This window comes from Pagrus pagrus (genome assembly GCF_965226575.1).
Source record: "Pagrus pagrus genome assembly, chromosome: 10".
Classification (NCBI taxonomy): Eukaryota; Metazoa; Chordata; class Actinopteri; order Spariformes; family Sparidae; genus Pagrus; species Pagrus pagrus.
The window spans coordinates 17,876,181-17,894,685 of record NC_140194.1 but is presented as its reverse complement, the minus strand read 5'-3'; the positions used below and the strand labels follow the sequence as shown (position 1 = coordinate 17,894,685).

The window sequence follows — 18,505 nt, the reverse complement described above, 5'->3', positions numbered from 1 at the left end:
AAGTGTGAATTTGCTGTTGGCGGCGCCGCTGTCACACAATAGAAGCTTCAGATGCCTAAAATAAAAAGCAAGTCTGTTGAGATTTATGTTTAGATGTGGAATCTAAACTAATGGCTGGAAGGCTGTTTCTCATATCCATATCAAAGGGCCTAATTTAAGCCTTAGTTTAGGTCTGGCTTTCCATATTACACCTACTGTATGTTAATTCCCCTATATTTTTGTCACTGTCAGTCAAACCGTACTTACACGTACTTCAGCAATGCTAGCCAATTAGTTAAAACACAACCTAATTCCAATAGTTATTTAATGGAAAAGGCATAATTGAATGGGAATCAAATGTACTCTTCATTTTATCTGAAACGCCACTCCTCTAATTGAAAGGGCTTAAATCTAAATCACTTTAATTAGGGAGCTGCATCAAAGTAAATTTTGTATATTAGTGTTACAATTAATGCTGGCAATATCTACATGGTTGTAGATTACAGCATATAAAGGTATAGGTATAATGTTTAGGTACAATAAAAAGCCCTTTTGCTGCTATCTATAAGTATATGATTTATCCATACAGTTGAACAGTAAATTAATTATTTAAATTATACCTGTAACACGGTATGGCAGGTGGAATTATATACGTTGTATGTTATTAACCATTTATTTTTAAAGGTGGAATACGCAATAATTCGCCAATTATCGAATTCATACGCAAAACAAATAGGGGGCAGCTGCTGTTAGCTCAGTTAGCCATGCAGGGAACTCGGAGCTCGGCCTTGTGGGTATTTACATCACTAACACAGGAGCATTGGACAAGGATGGGTTGGGGCTATCTTAGATTAGCATACTAACTTCAGTAGATATCTCTGCAACACAATACAGACATCACAATATCATAACTCTTATTTCTCCACTTCCTGATGATAATTTTAGTATTTTTTTTTTAATGTTGTCAACTAAAATTCTTACATATTGCAACTTAAATAGAAAGAATTATTATTTTCAAAAATGGAAGTGTTATACAGTAACTTGTCTCTATCCTGCTTATAACTGCTCAGTCACTCAAGATACTGTTGCAAACAGAAGATACTGTATACAAAGAAAAGCTCTCGGGTCCTAATGGGGCTTTAAAAAGGACCATACTAGAACCAACACAAGTCATAATCATTCTTCTGAAAGTGGCAACTCACATATTCAAGATGTCAAAATGATAAAAACTAGAGGCGCAGCATAAATTGTTATATGGATTTACTGTAATTTGGCTATTGCCTATTACAAAACCCAAACACATCTTCTCATAAATAGGTGAAATATTATATAAGTATAAGCATGTTATTATAAGCATTGAAATGCCTGTTATGCGAGTGTAAAGAAAAACTGTATAAAGATGTAATGGGATGAATTCAGCTTAGAACAATGGAACTTATTACGCTGAACTTCGAGTGGTGTGGTTGTCTAGAGTTTATTGCTTCACTGTTGTAAAATTTCATCTGCTGCAAATAGTCATTTTCACGCATCATTTAAGGCAAAATGGGATATGGCAGCAAACAAAATTTGAAGATAAAAACAGAAAAACATGAAGTTAAGTTTCACATAGCCTGAAAGCTTTTCAAAAAGTCACATGGGACAACTTTGTTCTTTTTTTCTTTCATTAAATGATCACTTCAGTTTTTATTTTATTTTTCTATATCGATTGCCTATACAATTACTTTCTGAACGACATCGTTGGACTGTGGCATATCAAAAATGGATCACTTCATGTACTGTACGTGGAAAAGAAGAGGAACGAGTAGAGGATTAACTAAACAGATTTCCAAATATCAGATGATCTCATGATGATTTGACTGACAAGGGAATGTTATTACTTAATACACAGGGTGCACAGGCTGATGTGTAAAACAAATGTTCCATGACTTTACCCTGAAAAACAATTCTAAGAAATAGTGATGATATAAGCGGCTGACTTGTTTTGACACAAAATATATATCAAACCACATGAGTATTAGCACTGATATCATTTAATGTGGTTGTGTCCCTTGGTTTTATCAAAAGATATATTGGAAAGTAGAAAAAATACAAACAATATGGAATCACCAATATGAATATGATTTAAAACTAACATCACATTCAGTATAACAGCTTTAATGTGAACATACACATCGTGACTACTTCCTACTTTTGAAAAAACCCCAAGGCTGAACAGTTTGCAGCTCTTCTAAGGAGACTGGACACACACAACAAAGCAGGAGTGTCTCGTCTTGTTTCAGTGAAAGTCAAAATCAAAGCAGCAACATCCTTTGTTCAGGAGTGAGTAGCGGCGTGTCGGTTTCTGGAGGCTGTTGACTGAATTTCTCTCTTCAGGATTGTTGGGAAACTGGACATGACAGTTTATTTTGTTACCTACTTCCACTGACTGGATGATAAAGTGAAGAGGCTACCATACAAGCTAGACAGTGGCAGGCCTGTTTTATATCATTGTTAGCTTGGACACTGCTTGACGGATAAAGGCCCAAATCCCATATTAACTTGTCCTGCACATCCTCAAGTACATTTATTGGATGATGTCATGGTCAAAATGACCTTCTGTTTACCACAGGACGCTCACTGGCTCAGCAGATACTGGGATTCAACAGCAAACACAAAAATATGAACATGAATTTAATGAAGTGGAATAAAAAAAAATATATCAAGTATATTTTTGAAACGCATATGCAAACTTGTTTATAGGTAATTAACTACATGAGTATACACATATATATTTTGAACTTAGAATTATTTTTTTCAAATATACATATTTAAATATATGAATGTGGAAATTGCTCTCTGCCGTAGTAGATGAGTAAATTTGCATAATTTCACTTCCAGGAAAAGAAAATGTTTTCAACTCCCAATCCATTTTCCCAAAATATCCACAGTAATTACCATATGATGTGTGCGAAAGATAGCTTTCATGAGTTATCTATTTATATTGTGACATAATATTCAGAATATTCATATTTATTTAATATGCTTTAAGTTGAACAGTGGGTGAGACTTTGATCCTTCTGGGTTCAGGGGTTTATGTCTGGTGTGGTTCCCATGAGGGGACTTAGCTGTTGCTTTGATGTTGAGCAGACAGTTCTGCATAGTCAATAAACACTTCCCAGAGAACGGCTGCTAAAAAAGAGAAAAGAAAAGCCACCTGACTCCCCCCTGTTACTCGCTTTTCACTGCTTTGCTATTGTTTTGCCATCTTGGCGGGCTCGTGGCTATCTAGCATGGACCAGGATGGCGTCCAAACGGGCGATCTGTTGAGGCCCATTTTTGCCTGGGCCATATGCCACAGTCCACGTCTCTGTAGGCAACTCAATCTACCCTCCTTATTTATTTAACAACCCCATGAAAGAGTCATGAGTCCCCAATTCAAACGATGTGACAGCCAAAAGACTGCATCTGTCTGCCATTAAAACCATCTTTTTGGCAGCCTGCTAAAACAGACTCACTGCTGGCGAATGACTGTGCTGAACCTAAAATATGTGCTCACTTTAGGGGACAGAGTGTCTGCCGGCAGATGTGTTTCCAAGGTGATCTGGGCAATTATTATCAAGGTAAATAGGTGAGGAGGTAAGGGGCCAATCCATCCTATAATTCTGTTCTATTTCCAATTCCCCTGCGTAAGGCCTGAATATGCCACTGTGAAATAATTGAGAGCTCAGTTGTTGTTTCACCTTGGAGTGGCTAACCAGTCTGCAAATAATTTGGCTTCTGCCTACTTGCCTCAAGGACAGCACGCTGCTGAAATTTGATGGGGCAGCTGAGGCAGGTGCCATTGCAAGATAGACGATGTGATCTGATGAAAACAGCACAGCCAGGCTCCTGCTCCCATTTGTCAGCATTGTTCCGAGATATCTGCAGGTGAGTATGGGTTTCATTTTTCATTATTTCCATCCATCTGCCTTCTGATATTGTGTTTTTGTCTGTCTGGGTAGATTTCCAGAGCTCCTGCCATCATGTTATCTCAGTGTTGCTAAAGCAAATAACAGAAAATACTAGGATTTATAGATGCAAAATCAGAAATGTTAAGGAATCGGTTACTATATATAAAAAAATGAAATAATAAACTGATTGTAGTTGGTATGAGTGTGGTTGTGATTTATGCAGAATTTGAAAAAGAGTTTTGACACACTTGAATCATGGAAAATTAATAATTGCTTTTTTGCTAAAGGGAAAGTCCGGATATTTTGTATTCTACTTTCATTTGTCTGACTCACCAGTAAATTGACTGTTGGCATATAGCTGTAATTGGGCGGCTATTTCAGGTGGCACTCCCCTCATCCTTCCGCTATCTGCCTGTTACTGTAATCAAAATCCACATCCCTCAATGTGAAACAACTGCATGCTGAAAATAGCAAGTTACCTTAACACTTACCTGGTCACTAATGGTTAGAAACTAAACAAGGAGGTAACAGGTGCAGCCACACCTTTCTCCAATGCTGACACACTTCCATTAAGTTTGAGTGATCGACAAGAGACAGATTCAAACAAGAATGTGCAGACTCGATGCAACAGAGGCAGAGATATCCTGTCCTTTATCTCCAATAACCAACAAAAGACTTGTTTCCACACCAAAGCTTTGATAACTTTGTGAAATTTTCAGATTTGACAGAAGGTCAAAGGGATTAATACCCTTCAGAACATAATTTGATAATACCAATATGTGTTAAGTAAATACTGTTTTTAATAGGCTGTTTTGTACAAATGTGGAAAAACTTTGTTATAACTTGACTTTTCACCGAAGTTGTGAATTGTTTCTTTGTCAAAGCTGTGACAGATGTAGAGCTTTGAAACGCTCTTTGCTACTGAAGGAAGGAATTACTCCTCACAGTTAACACTGACTTGCTTCCATACTGCAAAACTTTGTCATGGCAACCTCAAATTATCATGACTATGACATATGAAACAACTTAAAATAACAAAATACAGTGTGATTGAATTTACTTACTGTGACTTACTGTGATCAAAACAGCTTTTCTGTCGAAACTCTGCAAGTGTGACATTCCCACGCAATTTTTCACAGCTCTGGTAAGTGTTGCATGCTGTTTGTGCTGACTCAGTTAGGCATATCAAAACTGATATCAAATAGGCTCGAAGAAATCTATCCTATGCTGTACAGATTGAAAAGCCTCTTGATGCATATATGTGATATTTGGCTATATAAATAAAATTGACTTGTCATGATGGAAATGTGCACCAGAATTCTTAGCTAACCTTCTTATCTCAAAGGTGACCTGTTATGCTTTTGCTTTTTTCCCCCCCTTTCCTTCACTGCCCCTGAAACACCATGTCAGTAGTCTCACCTTTAATTCTGTGACTTGGTGACATCAGACTATGTTACCATGTCACACGTAATTTTTGTCTAGTTGCTAGTTTGGCACATACGAACTGACCCAGCACAGCTGCTCTGTTGTTGTTAGCGGGGCTGGCTCAGGCGTGTTTGAGCTGACCAATCAGAGGAGACAGTGCTGCAGCAATGGACAGTATGAGAAAACTCGTGTTTTTTGAGCATTAAAGCATGTAAACCTATTTTAGTAGTAACCCAACACCTGCATAATAGCATAATATGTCTCCTTTAAGGTAGTACCACAAAGCTATTTAATTAAGCCTCAACACTATTATAACACTTAGACTATTAGTTTAGTCTCTTTAGCAGCTAATTGATTGATTGATGTTATTGACCAATGTTATTGTTTTGTAACTGATGTCCCTACTACAGTCCCAGTAAGGAGAGTAATAATCAACGCAAAAAAGACTTGATGAATGGCTTTTGCTCCAAACTCAAAACAAAGCTCTCACTCAAGTGTACCCCTCCTAACTTGAAACAGTTCTTCATCTTGGTGTTCATTACATGAAAGAAAAAATGTAATTGGTTGAATTTTAGGGCAGAAGGCATGTATGAGAACATCAAAGTCTGTTTACTGTAACTTTCAACTAGAAAGCACAGCTCTGTATAAACACATAGATGAATTTTTTAGACAAAAATAGCCTTTAAATTAGTCAGTAGACCATGGACAACTTCAACTATATAGTGTATTGCAGACATCAGTATATGGCAGCCTAAACAACCCCCGAAACAGTTAATGGAAGCGCTCAAATCACTGACGGCTCCAGAAATAAATTCCCAAAGCACAGCTGTGCCTAATCAAAGTTGTGTTGTCCAAATCGAGCAGATTCAAACATTCATTAAAAGTAATGAAGGGATATATTAAAAAATTCTGTCATCATTATGATCAAATGCGTTCCTGGTACTAGAGGTGCGTATGACTGCTGCTCACATTAGAAGTAAACGGACTTCAGACTGACTGACTTTAATTACATGCTGTTCTCAAAAAGTACAGACATATTTGAAATCACTTATATTTGACAATACCATAATTACTGTATGGAGCCTTATCTTACAGAGCAATTTCCATAGGCAGTTACTCATTTTCTATAGAGGCACTAATTGTATGATTGTACTTGTACTTCAGCAGATCAATTGATATCACAAAGTTCCAGTGAAGACAGACGTAACAACTCAAAAGGAACTGTGATCAATGCAGTTGTTCTCAGAGACCCAAATCCTCAGAGTAAAATAGTCTAGATGTCAGAAACCAGTTGAATGTTTCAGCAATGACTTTCTCTTTGCAAAGCCCTGGGGATGAGCAGTACAACAATGGCGAGACACCACATAGCTGTAGAGATATTACAAATCTAAGCTGTTTTGGCTTTTTCAACAGTCTCACTGCAGGAGCCCGCCAGAAGAATTTTCTCTCATTCAGTGGGACAGAATTGCCCGGCTTTGCTCAGCTTTCAATTATTTAAAAGGAGTCACAAGGAGAAAAATGAGGGTGAGAAAATCCCGTTTCTCTCACATTACACCGCAGACGAGAGCCCTTGAGATGCCTCAGTTGTCTTTGAAAATAATACAGAGCTCTCCGAAAATACTTTTATTCTCCCTTTTTTCTGACTTTCAATCATTGCTTGACTGTAGACTTACTTTGTTATTGTATCAAAAACACATCAATACCACCACTCATGTGTCTCGCTCAAGGTGTATTCATTATCAAAAGCCAGACGGTCTGCTGAGCTTTGGTATTCTACAAATGAACCAGAGGACATAAGATAATTTTCACTTATTGATTTAGCATGAGCTTTAAAAGCATAGAATAACTATCTAGTCGTCCCAAATGTGAGATGGCCAACATGTAGCTGTGACTGCTGAAAACTTACTGTGAGGTAAACCATATCATTTACTACATTATTAGGTCAGCCAGGAGAAAAGTTGGCTCAACTGATTAGGGCAAATTAAGTAAGTTTAAAATCTCTTGGCGTTTAAATTTCTTTTTTATATGGGCTAGAGTGCTCTGTCATTTTAAGCAGAAATGGGCTAAAAAAACAAGTTAAAAAACATATCTGGAATGTACAGTGTATGTGCGTTTGTGTGAACTTGACTGCCTTTGTTAGACAAAACAATTGTTTAATGTCTGTAATAGGTTACTAATAGGACAGGCCGATGTGGTGTCTTACTTTGACATGTATAGGAAGGTCAAATATTTAGCAAGCCCTGACCATTAGCAAGGCAGATCATGCTTACTGTCTTTCTTCCCTGTTTCAGTGGTTTATCAAACATCAGAGGAAAGATGACCATGTCACAGCCGAGTCGCCAGGATATAATGTTTGCAGTTGACGTTTCCTCAAAACACATACGTCCAAGGTTGACATTTGTTCCCAACGTGGCATATCACGTTCATTCACATTAAATGCTTATTAGCTGACTATCAAATCAGGTGGTGGAGAATGACAAAAATGCATGAATCCGACAGGGAAACATTCTGATAAGAAGGGGTAATAAAGCATGTTGGGTAGTTTGATCGTGTTTTTGCAACATGTATTTACCAGTAGTTCCCAAACTTTCCTGCATTGCACTCTTTTTGTAGATAACAATGTTTTCATATTCGAGTCCTGTCATAAACTTGTCCGTGCAGTGCAGAGCAGTGCAGAACCTTGACTCATTCATTTAGCCTCGCGGCATACCCCCCGTTATAACTCCAGGCCCCACCCTAGAGGGTGTGCGCCTGAAAGCATGTCAAAATGTAATTTACAAAACTACATACTGAAAAGTGCTGAAAAAATAGTTCAGTAGCAAAAAGAAAAAAAAAACAACTTCTCTTAGCTTTACAGTCAAAAATGTGTGAGCAACCACAATCAGAATAAGGTTGCACCCAACAATGCATTTACATACCAGACAGAACAACCTGAGCTGAGGTTTCCTGAGGAAGGAAACACAAAAGCAGCTTTGGCAGGTTGGTTCTGCATGTTGCACAAACACAATGCAATCCTCTCACCACTGTGTTGACTTCTGCTCTAGACTCAAATCAGTTCAAAGAATGAACGTTCCCAATTTCCATTTCACATAATTGATTTTTTGTAGAGTTTGCCTCTTAAAAAAGGACAAGACTGGGGTTGAACAAGCTCGATGGCGCATACGTTCATGCGGCGTGTGCATGTTATTGTGGAATGCAGCTTTCTTCGCTCGACTGAACAAAGATGTCCACATTTTGTTTATTTAGTTTCTATTTGTCCTGAATGAAGTTGCCTGAGAACTTTTTGTTCTTTTCTGGCCTGACTAACTTAGTTTGAGAACATACACATCTGTGAGCTGCCTACACCCAGTCACCTACTGTTGGCCCCTGTCTCATTTAAAAGAAAACAGTCTCAAGAAACGTTCTCTTAAGTTAAGGTCACTGTTACCTCTGATGCATAAGATTTGATGTGAGGTTGGTGGAACCACCTGGTATCGTCACCTTAAATTACAGATTGCTTGCAACAAAAACCCCAATATTTCGATTATAACAGCTGTTGACAGGTATACAGCAGACCTCTATTCACTTGGGACCTTGGGATGGACTGCCATATATGACAGAAGACAGCTTTTCACAATTTATGCTTGGAAACTCCAGACTTATAACATGTAATTTCTATTTAGGGCTGTGCAATAGGGGGAAAAAAGATATATCACACCGTTTTTCTGAATTTACATTGTTTGATGCCAAATTATATTATATTGCTCAAAGGCATTGAAACTGCCTGTGAGGAGCCTTTGGGCCGTCTTCAGGTTTAGCTGCTTGTGTGAATCTGTTCGGTGGTAAAGTGTGGATGAGTAAGCCTTTGGGTGCATGAGTGCATCCACATCCAAACATTGTATGGGAACCTAAAAGTTTAGGAAAAACACAACCCTAACCGCAGAATAAATGTTGGCAAAGTTTTCTCAAAACTCCAAATAAGTCCAATTTTTCCCTTGTCCGAATGCTGTGCCTCTGCTCTGGTTAGGTTTAGGCACAAAAAACACTTAGTTAGGTTGAGGACAACATGAATGATGACATAAATACTACTGGGAAGTTGGGAGAGGATATATCATTATCAAAGCCAGCTACAGATCTGGTAAATGATAAGCCAGTGTTGGTAACTAAGAGGCCAGCGGGTTATAGTGAGGATTCAGCAGAGGGAAATGAGAAGCAGACTATTTATTCGACGAAGGTGGTAACCCTAGCTACCCACTGGATCAGCTAACGGCTTAGCTTTCATTGGCTGGCAACTAGCGCTCCTTCACTAGCTACATTAGCTACTGATCGGGCTTTCTTCTTCTTCTTCTTCTGTTGTGTTTTATTGGGGGAATGAGCCAAATGTAGCACATTATCGGCACTAATTGACACTGGTTAATCATTTGCCAGATCAGAAGCTGGCTTCGGCAAGGATGTAGCCTCTGCAGGCTTCTCAGAAGTATTCATATTGCCTCTAATCCCCCATCATAGAAATTGTCCTGAGGTTTCTTTAAACATTTCCAGGGGTGTCAGGCTTACAAATTGAAACACAGACTCAAACCACAGTCTTGGCACCACCAACCCCTCTGTCTCCCAACATGTAAGTCAGGTCATAAACATTTAATGTGAACATGATATGAGACGTTTTGCAGACATGTCTACTTAGTATGTAGCCTATGACAAATACAAATTTGAATGTATCTGTGGTTTGCAGAAACATTTTATCCTGGACTGGAAGGGACAAACTGTAGCTCCTGATGATGACCATTACCACAACATCCTTAACATTTCAATTAAAATGTGATGAGCTTTAACTGGACGTCTGAGCTGCGCAGCTTCACTCTGGAGACAACACTTAGGAGTTTATACCTGCTGGGTTGGTTATCTCAGGTTCAGCAATCTGGAACAATACATTCCAGTGAGGAAGAATCTGTTCACTAATCCACAATGCCTTGTTCTGACAGGATCTGTGACACATCCGACAGCAGAGACCAGGTGCTCCTGGGGTGAATTTACCTGAGGACTAGTTTCTTGACACATTAAAGAGAGACTCGAGAGACTGAGAGCTCTCTGATCTCTGATCTCTGAAACCAAGAAAGCGGTATAAGCTGAGAGCTTACTACTTTTGAAAGTACAGTGAAAAACAGGTGTGTTGTTACACTATGGCTTGGCACGTTTGAGGAAGGAGCAGATTGAGAAATGGTAAAAGAAAACAGCACTGGTGCAGTGAGTAAAATATGTGCAAGGTGTGTGAAAGGTGCAGAGGCACAGATGCGTAGGCACAGATAATTCATGACAGTTGCACACCTGATAAAGGAAAGTACAACACAGGAGGATGGAGATGAAAAGGAAAAGAAAATCACTGGAGCAGCTTGCTTTATAAAGGAAGAAATATATTTCACGCAGGTGGGCTGTGTTAAAACTGCGCTTCCAAATTGCTGAGTTAAATGCCATAGTTATGTCACTTTTCAAATAAAGTCTTTCCTTAATTTTCATTTTAACACGTTGGTCTCTTAGGCTTCACACTGTAACAACTAAATGAGAGTCGGCATTACAGGAATCCTCCTGAGCTGATAGAGTGATAAACAAGGTTGTTAAAAACATGTGACTTACTGCAACAACCTCCTTCGTTTTAATTAGTGCAGCTTGTATTTGGAAAGATGTTCTCGATGTTACAGACAGTGAGAATTCAATGTGAAGGGAGGATATTTTTTTTACAGAAACTAGATTTTATCTCATTTGATTTAAGGTTTGAGTGCCAGTGTCTTGGTCTGGAGCTGTGTCAAAGCCAGGGTTTTGTTATTTCGCAGTTTTGTTTGCCAAAGCCCCTGTCTCAACCATTTTGAGGCCCTGGGAAAGATTGTGCTCTGGGGGTCCCCTAGTCATTTCTTCACATTCGCTAAACAACCAGTATCAATGCCATTTGGCTCAGCCAATAGCACTGATATTAGCCTCCTAGACAATGAGTCATTATATGTGCCAGCTGTGAGGTGTAAGGCTTCTTTTAATAAACTTGAATTATGTTATGTCTGAGTGTCCACTCTCTCTACTTTGTTTTCGGGGATGTACAAAATAAACTTGATAGCCTCTCTTTTGTGCCAACGTCCTCTACAGCTTTGCCAAGTTATTTTTTTGTTTCCATGGATACTGCATACAGCCATTGCCAGAAATGTTCAGACTACACCAGGGAGATACAGACAGGTTTTCTTCTTGTTGCTGTTGTTCTTATTGTTAATGAGCTTCTCAAGAGAGAACCTCTCACTGCAGTCACTGTTAGATTCAAATATACAGTCGAGGATTTCACAGATCAAAATAACTAGGAGCAGCATCTGTTGTTAGAAGGATGGATGTAGAAATCAAAAACAACTGCAGGTTGACTGGCCATTATACAATGAAAGAGGGTAATTTTGTTTACCCCGGTCTCTACTGACTACAAAAACTTTTACCATAATTCAAGACGTATTGTTTATCGTCGTTTTTCTTCTGTTCTGTGTTCATCTGTGTTAAGAAAACAACGGAAAAGATACCTCTCACTGCAAAACTGCACTCCATCTGACCAGAGTCGATTTGCCTTCCAAACTGGGAGGAACCAAGGGCTATTCTGGGGTGAAAACTTACATTTTTGTTTGACAAACAGACCTTATTAAGTTCAGGAAATCCTAGCAATTGTCAAAAAGTCTGCTGTAGATGACACACTGAAATGACAAATGTTTTTTTTTCTTCCAGACATACTTATTATCCTGCTGTTACTCTTGGCAGGTTAGCAGGTTGACAATATTCAACTTCATTTATCCCAGAAGCAAATTTACAAGCTACCCAGCAGGGAACAAAAGTAATATACATAAAATTAGCCCCACATTTACCAACTGCAATATTAAACTGACATAAATGAATGCATAAATAATCAGAATACAAGAATACAACATGCATTATTCTGAAATGGCCACTCTGCATAATGAGTACTTTTTGATACTTTTGTATCATTTGTGGATTACTACTTTTACTTAAGTACAAACTGTGAACTTGGCCAGTCAGGGTAAACTGTCTAACCGATGGTAAACAATTAGCTAGATGACATTCTGTCAGTGTGAGAAGGCTTTACAGTATTAGTTTCTTCCTCTTCTTGTCTTTTCTGAGCTTGAGTGTAATGTTACTCAGCCAGAAAACACGTGGGCGGTGGATTTCTGTCTCTTCCCATTTACAGTAGGTTTAACTCAGCCAATGTGATCGTGTCTGTCTGGTGAGCAGGTCTGACTCTGAGAAATGTCTGAATAATTTAAAACGCCAATCTGCATGACATTTAATAAGGTAATCTTTCCGACGTCATCCTTTCCCACATTTGACCTCACACACATGCAGGATGCATGAATTATTACTCATGTGACGCAGGCCAATGGCAGCCAACTACAGAAGGCAACTGCTGATATTCAAGGGGATCTTGAAAGTTATTGTTTATATTTCTAAAAGTATGTTATAAAAAAACCTGAAAAGTGAAAAATATATTAAGTAATTAAAAAGGAGACATAAGTAACCATGGCAACAAAACAATGGTAATCTCCAAAACAAGCAAAAATATAATCACAGTGTCCGTCGGAAAGGTTTTTTAGTGATGATCTAGATGCAAAAAAAAATTGGGGGGCTTGTACCAAGAAATAATGTTAACCTATCTTATAAATGATGTAATGTAAGCTTTGTCACAAGTATGTTTTAAACTGGATCAATAAATATTTTTTGCCTGGTGTCAGTCCTCTGCCCCTACACACCTGCACATCTGACAAAAATGTTGTTTAAAGTATTCGAAAAAGTGTCCATCCTTCACCGTGCGTGGTTATTATACGGGTTGATTACAATTAATTATTTCTGTCTCAATGGATGATTTTCTTTGCAGTCTAATCAAAACAAAGCACCACGGCAAACTTCATTCTCCGCATTTCCATAAATGACACAAGGCATTTACTTGCCTTAAGCACCACCTCCTACCCAGGCCCAACAGTATAATGAATTTATGAGGAATGGACCTTGTTTCTCACCAGATATGCAGAGCCTGACTTTGCCATTAAAGATAATTAAACTCGGTCAAAGAAATGAGTTGCGGAGAGCTACCGGGAAAGGTCTGATTGCTTAGACCCCATGTTATATAAGTTTAATTCGAAACTAATCTGTGCAAGGTAAATGCATTTGCTCTGAACTTGAGGCCAAATAAAATATGTTGCATTCTACCATCAATTATGCTTGTCTACCATCTAGGCCTCTACAATAAGACTGTGGTAAATGTAAAATTAATGGAAAAAAGGGGGAATGCAGCGTAGTGTTTAAATTACTAATGATGTGTGAAACAGTGGTCGAAAAACAACCATTATGGGGACTGAATTGGTATCTATGGACTTTTAAATAATCTTATGACATATGAGCTGTATGGATGATACTGGAGGCACTCAGGCAACATGATACTATTTCTACCTGGAGCATCCATCCAGGAAGGATTTGAAAGAAAATCCCAAAAATTAACCATTATGAAGGATCTAGATGTTAATTATGAGAAAAAGCAGGATATATGCTTGTGCTATTTTTGGTTTGGTTAGCTAAGCATATATACAGTAAACAGGGTAAACAGCAAGCAAATATACACAACGCCTCTGAAGCTGACATTTTAATACACAATATTGCATTTACAGTAAATAATTCTAACGCAATTTGTGTTTGTATGATTTTTTGAGGAATTCCACTGAAAGGCTTCTGCAGTATTTTCAAATCAAGTAATTAGCTTAGCATCACACATTCCTTCCAGGAAGTTGCAATGTTGCAACAATTACAGCAAATTCAACCTCCTTCAATTCTGCACGACCTTGCATATTTGTCCAGTCATCACAACTTTTCTGCAAATTTGACCAGCCATCATAATTGGCTGCATTCCACCAATCAAAGCAGACTCCCATGCAAAATGTTGAGCCATACATGTAGCCATACAATCTCACTTCCTTATTTCAGACATTACATTAATCAATTTTAGCAGTAAAAATGGCCGATACAGGCCATGCAATACCTTGATGTTCTGCAAAGAAGCAGGGGTAAGCAAGTGGCAAAGCGAAACAAATAAAGGCAAAGAGTTGACAGGGCTGTAATGTACACAAATGTTTGGAAAACATATATATATATATATATATATATATATATATATATATATTGTCTTCTTACAACTTATGACGCGTTTTACACATTGTTCTACACTTTCTGGTTTTGACCCTTTTTTTGTAAGTTATTTAATGCAATATAAAACAATATAAAACATCTGAAATGAAAACAACATTAAACAGGCAAAAATACATTTGTCATCATCTCGTGTCCTAATCTAAATCAGATTAGACACAATTGCAAGTTTATTGGTTAAACACTGCACAAATAGAAGCCTAAACACAGGCTCTACATCTCTCATGGGCAATTAGATCTGTATACTTTCTCTTGCAGTTTTGTGTATGAAGCCACACACATACACATGCACACACACACAACTGCAGCACCTATTTATAATTCATGCAGAGAGACCACACAAGATTAACCTTGATCTGTCCTAGAACAATGCATCACTGTATTGCACACATTTCTAATAAACAAACTTCAGAAAAGCATTTGTTTGATTTGTATTTAAATGCAGCTCAAATTTAACACTGATGTAAAGAAAATCAACAGACTGTGTGTCAGGAGAAATTATAGAAGAAGTCTCAGAGGACTCTGTGTAGGTGGTTGTTTATATAAGAAATGCGTACAGTGAAGATGGATGAGCCTTGCTGTATGTATTGTGAGTTGGGGGAGTGAACGGGTGGGCTCGGTACAAGAAAAGAGGAAAGGGACAAAAAGGATGAATTGTGTTGATTCTCACAGCCAGAGAGCTCCATCACATTCAGACATTTCTGTTTAAGGAGTTATCCACTTATAAATCCCCCCAGATTCCAGATGGACCAAATTAAATCAATGAAAGTTATGTAGAACAGAAAGAGGCATTATTAAAAACAGACATACCAAGGAGAGTTTGAGTAAACCCAGAATGAGAAAACATCAGGGAGTCAGTTTATTTGTTCTCCAGTTTTTTATCTTACTATTTGAAGCTTTTTGATTGCATTAAGAAACTAGATTGTTGCTCTTAAAATGGATGGTATGCGATAAATTTGGATGTTGATTATGGTAATTGTTGTATTATTGTTGCATTTGATTTTATTATTATTTAATTATGTATTAAATAAGATGTTTATATTCTGTGTATATGGTTAAACGTTCATTAAACATATGTTATTTCGGAGCAAATAATTGCAGAAATGAATTGTGTTTAATATTTACATTATTAAATAATTTGTGAAATGTTACAAGAAATCATTCTTACAACTCAACTCCTTATTATGACAAGAATATTATTTTATCTTCATCTCTCAGCCTATCACAATCCTCCTGCCTCGTTTAGGGCTCAGTGACCTCCACCACTTTAGCCAGTTTGCTCCTTTTAGCTTGATCGACAACAAGAGTAGATATACTCATTCTTTCCAAAAGGTTTAAACAGATCAAAATAAAACGTATCACTGTGCTTCATTCATTGGATTGGCCAGCCAACAGAGGAGAGAGTGCTTGTCTTCTTCAATCCCCCAGTACAATCTGTGAACCTCACAGCAATATGACTCTTGAAACTCTTTAATCAACTACTACTCTACCTCCCTTTTTAATTGGTCAGAATTACAGGTTTCTAATAATAATCTATTTTGTTGAATGTTCTTTGAAGCACTGACTGTCTGCTCTTCATTACGTCCGCTTGCTTTGAGTTGTGCAAAGAAGCACACGTAGGGTGATGCATCTCCTGACATCCTACAATTTGCATTTGAAGATGAGTTCACAGTTGCTAGCCTATAGATATATTGTAATGTCTAGAAAGCATAAAGTGGAAAGAATGAGTCCAACCAGCTGTGTCCACCTCCTTAACATCATCTACAGGGAAACTGAGAGGCCCAGGGGGAACTTGGTTCTTCTACCTCTTGCTCAGGGGCCTTCCTATGGCTGGTAAAACAGCTCCTACTATATGCAAGACCATTTGCATCCACTTTCATTCCAAGTGTCGTCCCACAACCTCGTTAAGAGCTACTGATATGCATTCATCTGTTCAAAAGCCTCTGGTGAAAAGATTCATGCAGTCTACAACATCTGGTATTTTTCCTCTGTCAGAGCACCTCTTCAGACAGCAAATATTAGTCATTATATAAAGTCTCCACTTGATCACACTGTTGTGTTTGAGTGGTGTTCCAGCCAGCAAACAGCAAACTTATTCTAATTTCAGTCATCAGCCTGCTGAGATACATTCATACAGCCCTTCTGTGATGATACGTATAGAGATGCAACTACTGATTATATTATCAGTAATTGTTTTATTTCTATTTTTTGTTTGTTTCATCAGTTTGGTCTATTAAATGTCAGACAAATGTTAAAAAATGCCGTTCAGAGCTCAAAACGATATCTTTAATATCTCTGTGAGACCTCTGCAGCCATGTTTGTGGCAAGCCAAAAAATTATGTTTTCCTCACCCTAACCAAGTGGTATTTGTGCTTTAACCTAACCAGACCATAAACAAACAGGTTGAGAAGTGAACCTAAAGAAACAAAGTTGTAACGGTTAGAAATGTACAGTTTTTGATTATTTGTGGTTTCCCAGAAACGTAGTTTGCCAACATGTGTTCTGGCGATTGTGTTGCCCAAAGTCAAGTAGGGTCAACAGATGAGTTTTTCAGTAAATTTTAACCAATGGAGAACAGAGAAATTAGCTGGAACTAGCTAATTTTTTACATACGTACTTCATGGGCTCGTCATTTCAGCATTACACAGCTTTTTTTTTTTCTTTTCTGTGGCTCTTGCATTCAAATTGTTGTCATATTTGTGTTCAAAGAAGAACACAAATATGGAAGAGGCTTCTCCCAAGAACAAAATAACCATCTAGTGATTTGAGATAAAGGTAAAGTTTGATCAGAGTCACATTAAAAGCAAATTTCCTTGCATTCATAACAATTTTGCACCAACAAATGACATTTTGAAAAAATGCAATACCGTCCATGACAACATGGCTTGATACCTTGTTGGGTGCCTTGTTGATTTGAATGTGCATTCCTATGGTACAATATGCTGAAAAAGTCACGTCAGTGTGACCGATCCAAACAGAGCATGAAGAAATTCTTAATGACGCTACGCTTTCATCAGAAAGTCTCAGCTATGTTAGCCTCCTTTGAGACATACCTGTTTGATGCATGAGCCTAACAAGTCAACATGTGATCAACACCATAGTACAAACCCTACAATAGTGCCGCAATGTGAACATATGGCTTTTCCCATCTGAGCAATTAATCAGTTTTAGAAGAAACTGCACACCCATGGTGCATGACAAATAAGAGGATGTTGCTGATATTACAATGCTGAGTGCACATATGTGTGTACAACACTACAATCATACAGTTGAGACACAACAGTGGTAATTGCACATAAACAGCTTTAGCACAGAAAAACGGATTAGCACGAGCAATGCCAAAGTTTCCTGATCTTCCGTGACACTACAGTGTATACTACATTATACTGTAATATTTTTTTTTTTTGTAAAAAGTAGTTAGAATTAGTGTAACCCTGACATTGAATTTCTCTCAGTCTTTAGTCTCTTTGGGGTTATAGCCTTTCTTTTCTCAATACTCTAGCTCTGTACCAAAGGGCACAATAAAATGGTTGTGGGTAACCTATTCTAACATTACCTAACAGATAACGAGCAAGGCCAGATGGCTGAAAGTGTTATTTGTTGCCGAGTTGCTTTGTGTCATTTAATTAAATGAAAAGTATATATAATAATATAAGGGGTATAATATAAGGGATGACCTCTTGTTTTTCTTCTCATTACTGAGGCCCCAATGTGTGAATCAGAGTTGGCACCTCAGATTCTCACTTGCAAAGATGTCTATTCTATGGGCTAAACAAATGTGTTTTTCCATCTCAACAGGCACATGCATGAGTACCTTGTTTGTGTGCAAATGTAGAAGTTGTTCATATAAACTCCACCTGCATATAGAGTTTGACAAAACATTTCATGGCAGCTTCTTTGATAGGATGTTATCAGTGCACTTCTCTTTCTGTGTGCCACTGCAACAAACCTGCTCTTTGATAGGTGAA

General features: G+C 37.9%; 1 protein-coding gene across 2 annotated transcripts in view; it reads right to left on the bottom strand.

The window, feature by feature from the left end:
- LOC311263988 (uncharacterized protein) overlaps positions 1–18,505 on the bottom strand; it is a 174,659-nt gene that overhangs the window by 9,274 nt on the left and 146,880 nt on the right. The gene's annotated exons all lie outside the window — the stretch shown is intronic.